Source organism: Vicugna pacos, unplaced genomic scaffold (genome assembly GCF_048564905.1).
Source record: "Vicugna pacos unplaced genomic scaffold, VicPac4 scaffold_20, whole genome shotgun sequence".
Lineage (NCBI taxonomy): Eukaryota > Metazoa > Chordata > Mammalia > Artiodactyla > Camelidae > Vicugna > Vicugna pacos.
Window position 1 is genome coordinate 98,642,104 of NW_027328741.1, and position 12,500 is coordinate 98,654,603.

The 12,500-nt window shown below is 45.3% G+C and overlaps 1 long non-coding RNA gene across 1 annotated transcript; it reads left to right on the plus strand.

Moving 5' to 3' along the window:
- Positions 1-526: 526 nt before the first annotated feature.
- Positions 527-5,581, plus strand: LOC140693809 (uncharacterized). The gene is made up of 3 exons (XR_012069514.1): positions 527-762; positions 3,962-4,034; positions 5,408-5,581. It is a non-coding gene; the product is annotated as an uncharacterized lncRNA (long non-coding RNA).
- Positions 5,582-12,500: the final 6,919 nt, after the last annotated feature.

Here is a 12,500-nt window from a genome sequence, read left to right on the forward strand (position 1 = left end):
GCTTGGTGAATTCTGGTCTGAATGGCTTGGGAAGGCCCCTTGGGAAGTGTGGATTCCCATGACCTCTTCCAAGAACAGGAGCGTTTTGATCATCTCTGCCATCTCTTCTCTTGCAGACGTCAGGGACCTTGGACCCGTTCTTGGAGAAGAGAATTGAGGAACTTCCTCAAGTCCACGTTGGCACTCCGTATGTTTCTGCCAGTATCAGCGAGGTTCAATATGTCTCATGAATGTCTTTTGAGCCTGGTATCCTCTACAGCTGTCTCCACGCCAGTATTCTCCATTGTAGCAGAACATCTCTCATCCATGTGTTCGCATCTCTCCTCAATCCGTTCAGCCAGCTTTTCGGCCAGCTTCTCTTCGTGTCTCCCCTAAAGTTGACTTCACCAGGACTGGGCAAGTCTGAAAGTACCTCGGAGCCTCACCAGTAAGCTGATGACAGGCAGATCTTCCACTGTCTGCCCTTTCAGGTTCTGGAAACTGACCTGTGACCTCAGGTCTTTGGGCAGCAGCAGTATCTCGAACTTACACAGCTTCCCGGACCAAACACCTAAGCCAAGCTCCACAGAGGGCGGCAGCCCCTCCATCACACTGATCCACCCACAGAACTCTGCCCGGTTACCTAGGATCCAACAGCCACAACAAGCCTCGCGGTACACACCAACATTCCACCTGGAATCCAACCGCTAACTGCCATCCCCAATGGCTGCTGCATCTTGTCAGTGTTGGGGGAGGGGCTGCATCCGACGAGAAGTTCCTAAGGTAAATGTGATTCTACCCACTAGCGTCCCATGGGCCTTTCTTCTTCCCTCTTTCCTTTTGTTCAGATCTCTATGCACAGTACCAATGGAGGGAAGTGTGTCCCTTTTCAGTTGATGGTTTCACACGTCTTTAAACTTTCTAACAGTTCACAGTACACAGAGACCCACTAAAGGAGACTTATGTTCCTATAATATCCGTACACCCGGAACACATATGCGTCGCCTGATTTCTGCTGAAACACCCGCACTCTCAGGACATGGATCCATTGGTTTCATGGGGGCTGAAATTCCAAGAAATGAAACCAACCCCAATGTGCACTTTGCTGTCAGTCTCTTTTGCTCTTAGTACACTTTGGCAGAGCTACTTGCCTTTGTTATAGGCTTCTTACAATTCTTCTCTACGTAGCCTAGAATATGGCATTCCTTCATCCTGTTGGAAGACATACAAGTCTACATCACGGACTAGGAATCCATTTGATTCCAAATCGGCATTAGGGTTAGGTCACGATATGTTCTTATGAATCAAAATTTACGAATATGAATGCACGCCTCCGAATACAAGTGTGCTGAGTACATGCAAGCCGCGATAATGGGTCGATGCATGCTGAATGATCCTTGACATCACCTTAAGTATTTTCTTTTGAATAATCATGGTTCCCTTGGTAAATATCAGCCAACCGTACCATTTTGGTGTTTGCTTGTTGGTTTGATTCTTTGTTGGTCTGCTTCTCGCTTGTATTGCAAACACGACAGGCCATGCATCTCTCCTTAAGCATGAAACAGAGAGTCAAATAAGCTGATTCACTTAACAGAGTGCTTCCAATCACCTATGATTTCCTGCTTCCCTCTCCCATCTTTAGGGTTTTGATGTCCTCCTTGCCTTCTTCTTGTTTCTTCTTTGCCACTCCTGCTCTTCTTGCATTTCCAATAATGGTTTCTTCTTTCCATTTCATCTTGCTGCTTTTCTATTCAGGGTAGATTTCTCAACCATTCTTGTAGGATAAGTTTTGAACTGCTGAATTCTTTTAAGATTTGCCGGTTTGTGGAAATTTCTAGCTCTGCCGTTATTAGGACTGGCGGTCATGTGGCATAGGCTCCCCTAGGTGGCAGCATTTGGCCATTCAGGATATGGTCTGTGTCCTGGCACTCCTCCCTCTCCTGCAATATTGCTGCCGAGATATCAGCTGAATCCCCTCTTGAGGTTCCCTTGTGACTATGTTGTTTCCTCCAGGTGCATTTTAAATCACTGTGATATTCGTGAGCTTTGTTGATTTGAATCATACAGCTGCTGGTAGGTCTATTGGGATTCCACCTCCTTTGGATGCTGTGTAATTCCTGAATTCGCATACATGATTCTTTCTTGGCTTTCAGGAAGTTTCAGTCTGATTTTTCTACAGATAAATTTTCAGACATTTTTTGTTTCCTTATCTCTTGCTTTTCCATCTGGGACCCTTATGAATTCTAGTCTTTCATGCCCTGTCTTAACCCAGGGTTCAACAGCAATGTTTACATTGCTTTGCACTTGCTTTCCTATGTCTGCTTCTGACCGAGGTTTTTCTGATCCCATGTCTTCACAGTCATTCACGCGTCCCTCTGCATTATCTAGTCTGCTTACGACTAAATTTTAGCCCTGATATTATCACATCCATTGAGTTTCCTGATATTTTTTGGCTCGTCTTTAGACTTTCTCTTCCCTTTTCCGGTATTCTGCCTTATGTGATTCTGAGACACTGTTGTTTTTCAGTGATTTCCTGACCTCCATTTTCAACACATGGTCTGGATAGCGTTTTGCAGTCTAGTTGTTTGAAAGCTTATCTTTTGGGCCTTCAATATCTTTGGAACTGAAAATGGTACTTCCTGTTTCTTTTACTGTACTTCTTCACCTCTACTGCTCAGGTAATATCAGGTATGTAATGTGGACTTCTAGGGCTTTGTTAAGTGAAAATTTTAGACTTTTGGCTCTACGCAATTCCATGGGATTTCTGTGCGGACAATTTCTCCTAGACATTGATGCCATATCGTATTCCTGTGTGTGTAGTCTGGTATATCTCCAATTGCTGTTGTTGCATTAGTTTTGATGAAAAACCAATACTATTTCGATTTGCATAACTTCATTTTGATAATGCTTATCTCACAATTCTGAAAGTGCGCAGGACACTTCCTCTTGTGGAAATGAAGCTTTTAAAGGTTCTCAGCTCTGCATTCTGCTCTATGTCATTTTGGAGTGTTTCCAAAACAGCAAACTGAGAGTGCGCTTGTGCTTTGTAGTTTCACGGGAATGTCCCAATGAAAGCAGTTCTTCTCAGATCTTCTCTGTCTACAGAAACACCAGTGGAAGCATATCTATGGATGTCACATATCAGGGCCTGCTGGAATGATCCCGCAGACCTACCTTGGTGTCCTCGGTGCCGTACCGTGCTGGTGCCATCCAAAATGTAGCATCCGCTTTAGGGAGATAAGGCTGTAGGTAATGCTTCCTCTTCTAACGCTGTGGACTTGGACCACTCTTCCTTGTCCTCTCATCCTTGTGGCACGGGTGCACGAAGGCAACCACACAGCTGTTGCGCATCCTGTGCCTCAAACCAAACCATAATCCCAGCCCAGGTTATGAATGTAGCAGATCCTAAGGCTTTTCATTCTGATTTCAAAACCAAGGCCCCCTGGATCCCTCAGACCAGATGAACGATATCTCTGATTCAGCCCCACACGTGCTCTATTGGCAAAATGCCCAATTGGTCCCTGGTCCTGCAGATGCACTGGGTGTGGCCATGGGACATATTGGTAATCTCAACCACGTGACCAGTTTTGATGCTTTATCATTGGTACACATTTTGGTTTGCTCTCTTGATTCGACCCACCACATCCCACAATTCACTCCAGATCCCTGAGACTCAGCGTGTGCCATCATTCGTAGCCCTATCCCTCACAGAACGTTGCCTCTGCTACCTCAAATGTGGCAGCTGGGATCTTGGACTCCGAATCAACTGTGGGGATATTTTGCGCTGGTTTCTTTGAGTTCTGTCAGCCAAGCATCTGCTGTGCACTCTTGTAAATCTCAGCACATCACCTTCTATCCCATGTCTCCTGTCCGCTTGAGAGAGTGCATCCAAGTTAAACAGAGTTTCACCCTTGTTGCTCCATCACCAGGGGTCAGACCCTCACTGGATTCCATTTCCTGCTTTGCCTTCTCCTGCTTCCAGGTGTCCTGAGGCCTCATCCTGTCTTTGGAAGTAACTGACCTCTCTTCGGCAAGTGTCCTGTGCCAAGGGCTGTGTGAGTGGATGTTTCCATTGCTCTGTTCATGGGAGCGAGTGAGTGCAGGTTGCACTTCTTCTCTGCCAACTGGGCATCGATGAATCAACACTATCCAGATACATTTCACAGAAATGTGATATTTGCTTAGCTCTTTGTTTCTATACAGCCGTGGTGGGAGGGATGGTCCGAATACACCTGTTTTGACATTGTGTTGATATCTCATTTGCAGTCTTTAAGAAGTTTAAAAGAATTCATTTACATGTTTTGGGAGTTATACGAAAATGAAGTTATTTTTTGAAACACACTCAATCGACCTAGAAGCCAGACTTGTCAATTTTGGTAACATTTTGTCAGCTCGACGGAAAACCTAGACAGATAGAATGCAAATTGGCAGTCCAAACTGTTAAAGGGTTCATGTCGGCTCTTTACGGTTGAAGCCTCCGAAACCAACAGGAACCATGAAATAACTATTGGAAACTTGAAATAACCCCCAAACTTGGATACACTTGTGCATTGGTGCCCTTTACTCCCAATGACACCTACTGGCCAATATTGGCATTTCAAGGGGTAACATCCCTCTCTAGGAAAATACAAGAGGAAAGAAACCAAATATATACATGTAGGTTTGAATCCAAAAGCACCTAGAGGCATTCTAGCTAGGAGAACCCTGCTGCAATTATGCTAGTCTATGGAGAACCAGGTGTTCTTCTATCAGTGATGAGAACGCTTAATCATCCGATCATGTTGGGTAAAGCCATTTAACGCAACCAAGTCTGCACCCGCATGATATAGTGCCCACGGGGGCTTGACTCAAGTGAAAGACGATCCACATAAGCTGTGTCTTTTATATCATTGGCGACTTTTACAGTACAGTTCTCTTTCTGACTTGTACTATTTACCTATACTGTCTTGAAAAATTGAGGCCTAATACAGATTCAAGTTCAGTCAGATTCCCCTCTCTTACCACACTCCCTTCACCCCAGGGAAGACATAAACACAACATTTGCTGAATCTAGCGGAAGGCCATCGTTTCTAGGTGTGAGCTAAGTATTCAATTCCTATCTATTTCAGCCAAGTTTATTGGACCTTTAAGGAGTTCACTGTTGTTCACAGAGTGTGAAGCTGGAGGAACTCTGATTCTAGGAGGGGCTTGTTTTACTCGTAATGGCTTCATTGCAGCTCAGCTACTGATCCTTCAAAATGGATGCCTGTGTGGAGGGGAGGGAAGGCAAGTGCTTGCTAGCTAGGCCCAAACCTGGGAAAAGGCTTACCTGGGCTTGGTGAATTCTGGTCTGAATGGCTTGGGAAGGCCCCTTGGGAAGTGTGGATTCCCATGACCTCTTCCAAGAACAGGAGCGTTTTGATCATCTCTGCCATCTCTTCTCTTGCAGACGTCAGGGACCTTGGACCCGTTCTTGGAGAAGAGAATTGAGGAACTTCCTCAAGTCCACGTTGGCACTCCGTATGTTTCTGCCAGTATCAGCGAGGTTAAATATGTCTCATGAATGTCTTTTGAGCCTGGTATCCTCTACAGCTGTCTCCACGCCAGTATTCTCCATTGTAGCAGAACATCTCTCATCCATGTGTTCGCATCTCTCCTCAATCCGTTCAGCCAGCTTTTCGGCCAGCTTCTCTTCGTGTCTCCCCTAAAGTTGACTTCACCAGGACTGGGCAAGTGTGAAAGTACCTCGGAGCCTCACCAGTAAGCTGATGACAGGCAGATCTTCCACTGTCTGCCCTTTCAGGTTCTGGAAACTGACCTGTGACCTCAGGTCTTTGGGCAGCAGCAGTATCTCGAACTTACACAGCTTCCCGGACCAAACACCTAAGCCAAGCTCCACAGAGGGCGGCAGCCCCTCCATCACACTGATCCACCCACAGAACTCTGCCCGGTTACCTAGGATCCAACAGCCACAACAAGCCTCGCGGTAAACTCCAACATTCCACCTGGAATCCAACCGCTAACTGCCATCCCCAATGGCTGCTGCATCTTGTCAGTGTTGGGGGAGGGGCTGCATCCGACGAGAAGTTCCTAAGGTAAATGTGATTCTACCCACTAGCGTCCCATGGGCCTTTCTTCTTCCCTCTTTCCTTTTGTTCAGATCTCTATGCACAGTACCAATGGAGGGAAGTGTGTCCCTTTTCAGTTGATGGTTTCACACGTCTTTAAACTTTCTAACAGTTCACAGTACACAGAGACCCACTAAAGGAGACTTATGTTCCTATAATATCCGTACACCCGGAACACATATGCGTCGCCTGATTTCTGCTGAAACACCCGCACTCTCAGGACATGGATCCATTGGTTTCATGGGGGCTGAAATTCCAAGAAATGAAACCAACCCCAATGTGCACTTTGCTGTCAGTCTCTTTTGCTCTTAGTACACTTTGGCAGAGCTACTTGCCTTTGTTATAGGCTTCTTACAATTCTTCTCTACGTAGCCTAGAATATGGCATTCCTTCATCCTGTTGGAAGACATACAAGTCTACATCACGGACTAGGAATCCATTTGATTCCAAATCGGCATTAGGGTTAGGTCACGATATGTTCTTATGAATCAAAATTTACGAATATGAATGCACGCCTCCGAATACAAGTGTGCTGAGTACATGCAAGCCGCGATAATGGGTCGATGCATGCTGAATGATCCTTGACATCACCTTAAGTATTTTCTTTTGAATAATCATGGTTCCCTTGGTAAATATCAGCCAACCGTACCATTTTGGTGTTTGTTTGTTGGTTTGATTCTTTGTTGGTCTGCTTCTCGCTTGTATTGCAAACACGACAGGCCATGCATCTCTCCTTAAGCTTGAAACAGAGAGTCAAATAAGCTGATTCACTTAAGAGAGTGCTTCCAATCACCTATGATTTCCTGCTTCCCTCTCCCATCTTTAGGGTTTTGATGTCCTCCTTGCCTTCTTCTTGTTTCTTCTTTGCCACTCCTGCTCTTCTTGCATTTCCAATAATGGTTTCTTCTTTCCATTTCATCTTGCTGCTTTTCTATTCAGGGTAGATTTCTCAACCATTCTTGTAGGATAAGTTTTGAACTGCTGAATTCTTTTAAGATTTGCCCGTTTGTGGAATTTTCTAGCTCTGCCGTTATTAGGACTGGCGGTCATGTGACATAGGCTCCCCTAGGTGGCAGCATTTGGCCATTCAGGATATGGTCTGTGTCCTGGCACTCCTCCCTCTCCTGCAATATTGCTGCCGAGATATCAGCTGAATCCCCTCTTGAGGTTCCCTTGTGACTATGTTGTTTCCTCCAGGTGCATTTTAAATCACTGTGATATTCGTGAGCTTTGCTGATTTGAATCATACAGCTGCTGGTAGGTCTATTGGGATTCCACCTCCTTTGGATGCTGTGTAATTCCTGAATTCGCATACATGATTCTTTCTTGGCTTTCAGGAAGTTTCAGTCTGATTTTTCTACAGATAAATTTTCAGACATTTTTTGTTTCCTTATCTCTTGCTTTTCCATCTGGGACCCTTATGAATTCTAGTCTTTCATGCCCTGTCTTAACCCAGGGTTCAACAGCAATGTTTACATTGCTTTGCACTTGCTTTCCTATGTCTGCTTCTGACCGAGGTTTTTCTGATCCCATGTCTTCACAGTCATTCACGCGTCCCTCTGCATTATCTAGTCTGCTTACGACTAAATTTTAGCCGTGATATTATCACATCCATTGAGTTTCCTGATATTTTTTGGCTCGTCTTTAGACTTTCTCTTCCCCTTTTCCGGTATTCTGCCTTATGTGATTCTGAGACACTGTTGTTTTTCAGTGATTTCCTGACCTCCATTTTCAACACATGGTCTGGATAGCGTTTTGCAGTCTAGTTTTTTGAAAGCTTATCTTTTGGGCCTTCAATATCTTTGGAACTGAAAATGGTACTTCCTGTTTCTTTTACTGTACTTCTTCACCTCTACTGCTCAGGTAATATCAGGTATGTAATGTGGACTTCTAGGGCTTTGTTAAGTGAAAATTTTAGACTTTTGGCTCTACGCAATTCCATGGGATTTCTGTGCGGACAATTTCTCCTAGACATTGATGCCATATCGTGTTCCTGTGTGTGTTGTCTGGTATATCTCCAATTGCTGTTGTTGCATTAGTTTTGATGAAAAACCAATACTATTTCGATTTGCATAACTTCATTTTGATAATGCTTATCTCACAATTCTGAAAGTGCGCAGGACACTTCCTCTTGTGGAAATGAAGCTTTTAAAGGTTCTCAGCTCTGCATTCTGCTCTATGTCATTTTGGAGTGTTTCCAAAACAGCAAACTGAGAGTGCGCTTGTGCTTTGTAGTTCCACGGGAATGTCCCAATGAAAGCAGTTCTTCTCAGAGCTTCTCTGTCTACAGAAACACCAGTGGAAGCATATCTATGGATGTCACATATCAGGGCCTGCTGGAATGATCCCGCAGACCTACCTTGGTGTCCTCGGTGCCGTACCGTGCTGGTGCCATCCAAAATGTAGCATCCGCTTTAGGGAGATAATGCTGTAGGTAATGCTTCCTCTTCTAACGCTGTGGACTTGGACCACTCTTCCTTGTCCTCTCATCCTTGTGGCACGGGTGCACGAAGGCAACCACACAGCTGTTGCGCATCCTGTGCCTCAAACCAAACCATAATCCCAGCCCAGGTTATGAATGTAGCAGATCCTAAGGCTTTTCATTCTGATTTCAAAACCAAGGCCCCCTGGATCCCTCAGACCAGATGAACGATATCTCTGATTCAGCCCCACACGTGCTCTATTGGCAAAATGCCCAATTGGTCCCTGGTCCTGCAGATGCACTGGGTGTGGCCATGGGACATATTGGTAATCTCAACCACGTGACCAGTTTTGATGCTTTATCATTGGTACACATTTTGGTTTGCTCTCTTGATTCGACCCACCACATCCCACAATGCACTCCAGATCCCTGAGACTCAGCGTGTGCCATCATTCGTAGCCCTATCCCTCACAGAACGTTGCCTCTGCTACCTCAAATGTGGCAGCTGGGATCTTGGACTCCGAATCAACTGTGGGGATATTTTGCGCTGGTTTCTTTGAGTTCTGTCAGCCAAGCATCTGCTGTGCACTCTTGTAAATCTCAGCACATCACCTTCTATCCCATGTCTCCTGTCCGCTTGAGAGTGTGCGTCCAAGTTAAACAGAGTTTCACCCTTGTTGCTCCATCACCAGGGGTCAGACCCTCACTGGATTCCATTTCCTGCTTTGCCTTCTCCTGCTTCCAGGTGTCCTGAGGCCTCATCCTGTCTTTGGAAGTAACTGACCTCTCTTCGGCAAGTGTCCTGTGCCAAGGGCTGTGTGAGTGGATGTTTCCATTGCTCTGTTCATGGGAGCGAGTGAGTGCAGGTTGCACTTCTTCTCTGCCAACTGGGCATCGATGAATCAACACTATCCAGATACATTTCACAGAAATGTGATATTTGCTTAGCTCTTTGTTTCTATACAGCCGTGGTGGGAGGGATGGTCCGAATACACCTGTTTTGACATTGTGTTGATATCTCATTTGCAGTCTTTAAGAAGTTTAAAAGAATTCATTTACATGTTTTGGGAGTTATACGAAAATGAAGTTATTTTTTGAAACACACTCAATCGACCTAGAAGCCAGACTTGTCAATTTTGGTAACATTTTGTCAGCTCGACGGAAAACCTAGACAGATAGAATGCAAATTGGCAGTCCAAACTGTTAAAGGGTTCATGTCGGCTCTTTACGGTTGAAGCCTCCGAAACCAACAGGAACCATGAAATAACTATTGGAAACTTGAAATAACCCCCAAACTTGGATACACTTGTGCATTGGTGCCCTTTACTCCCAATGACACCTACTGGCCAATATTGGCATTTCAAGGGGTAACATCCCTCTCTAGGAAAATACAAGAGGAAAGAAACCAAATATATACATGTAGGTTTGAATCCAAAAGCACCTAGAGGCATTCTAGCTAGGAGAACCCTGCTGCAATTATGCTAGTCTATGGAGAACCAGGTGTTCTTCTATCAGTGATGAGAACGCTTAATCATCCGATCATGTTGGGTAAAGCCATTTAACGCAACCAAGTCTGCACCCGCATGATATAGTGCCCACGGGGGCTTGACTCAAGTGAAAGACGATCCACATAAGCTGTGTCTTTTATATCATTGGCGACTTTTACAGTACAGTTCTCTTTCTGACTTGTACTATTTACCTATACTGTCTTGAAAAATTGAGGCCTAATACAGATTCAAGTTCAGTCAGATTCCCCTCTCTTACCACACTCCCTTCACCCCAGGGAAGACATAAACACAACATTTGCTGAATCTAGCGGAAGGCCATCGTTTCTAGGTGTGAGCTAAGTATTCAATTCCTATCTATTTCAGCCAAGTTTATTGGACCTTTAAGGAGTTCACTGTTGTTCACAGAGTGTGAAGCTGGAGGAACTCTGATTCTAGGAGGGGCTTGTTTTACTCGTAATGGCTTCATTGCAGCTCAGCTACTGATCCTTCAAAATGGATGCCTGTGTGGAGGGGAGGGAAGGCAAGTGCTTGCTAGCTAGGCCCAAACCTGGGAAAAGGCTTACCTGGGCTTGGTGAATTCTGGTCTGAATGGCTTGGGAAGGCCCCTTGGGAAGTGTGGATTCCCATGACCTCTTCCAAGAACAGGAGCGTTTTGATCATCTCTGCCATCTCTTCTCTTGCAGACGTCAGGGACCTTGGACCCGTTCTTGGAGAAGAGAATTGAGGAACTTCCTCAAGTCCACGTTGGCACTCCGTATGTTTCTGCCAGTATCAGCGAGGTTCAATATGTCTCATGAATGTCTTTTGAGCCTGGTATCCTCTACAGCTGTCTCCACGCCAGTATTCTCCATTGTAGCAGAACATCTCTCATCCATGTGTTCGCATCTCTCCTCAATCCGTTCAGCCAGCTTTTCGGCCAGCTTCTCTTCGTGTCTCCCCTAAAGTTGACTTCACCAGGACTGGGCAAGTCTGAAAGTACCTCGGAGCCTCACCAGTAAGCTGATGACAGGCAGATCTTCCACTGTCTGCCCTTTCAGGTTCTGGAAACTGACCTGTGACCTCAGGTCTTTGGGCAGCAGCAGTATCTCGAACTTACACAGCTTCCCGGACCAAACACCTAAGCCAAGCTCCACAGAGGGCGGCAGCCCCTCCATCACACTGATCCACCCACAGAACTCTGCCCGGTTACCTAGGATCCAACAGCCACAACAAGCCTCGCGGTACACACCAACATTCCACCTGGAATCCAACCGCTAACTGCCATCCCCAATGGCTGCTGCATCTTGTCAGTGTTGGGGGAGGGGCTGCATCCGACGAGAAGTTCCTAAGGTAAATGTGATTCTACCCACTAGCGTCCCATGGGCCTTTCTTCTTCCCTCTTTCCTTTTGTTCAGATCTCTATGCACAGTACCAATGGAGGGAAGTGTGTCCCTTTTCAGTTGATGGTTTCACACGTCTTTAAACTTTCTAACAGTTCACAGTACACAGAGACCCACTAAAGGAGACTTATGTTCCTATAATATCCGTACACCCGGAACACATATGCGTCGCCTGATTTCTGCTGAAACACCCGCACTCTCAGGACATGGATCCATTGGTTTCATGGGGGCTGAAATTCCAAGAAATGAAACCAACCCCAATGTGCACTTTGCTGTCAGTCTCTTTTGCTCTTAGTACACTTTGGCAGAGCTACTTGCCTTTGTTATAGGCTTCTTACAATTCTTCTCTACGTAGCCTAGAATATGGCATTCCTTCATCCTGTTGGAAGACATACAAGTCTACATCACGGACTAGGAATCCATTTGATTCCAAATCGGCATTAGGGTTAGGTCACGATATGTTCTTATGAATCAAAATTTACGAATATGAATGCACGCCTCCGAATACAAGTGTGCTGAGTACATGCAAGCCGCGATAATGGGTCGATGCATGCTGAATGATCCTTGACATCACCTTAAGTATTTTCTTTTGAATAATCATGGTTCCCTTGGTAAATATCAGCCAACCGTACCATTTTGGTGTTTGTTTGTTGGTTTGATTCTTTCTTGGTCTGCTTCTCGCTTGTATTGCAAACACGACAGGCCATGCATCTCTCCTTAAGCTTGAAACAGAGAGTCAAATAAGCTGATTCACTTAAGAGAGTGCTTCCAATCACCTATGATTTCCTGCTTCCCTCTCCCATCTTTAGGGTTTTGATGTCCTCCTTGCCTTCTTCTTGTTTCTTCTTTGCCACTCCTGCTCTTCTTGCATTTCCAATAATGGTTTCTTCTTTCCATTTCATCTTGCTGCTTTTCTATTCAGGGTAGATTTCTCAACCATTCTTGTAGGATAAGTTTTGAACTGCTGAATTCTTTTAAGATTGGCCGGTTTGTGGAATTTTCTAGCTCTGCCGTTATTAGGACTGGCGGTCATGTGGCATAGGCTCCCGTAGGTGGCAGCATTTGGCCATTCAGGATATGGTCTGTGTCCTGGCACTCCTCCCTC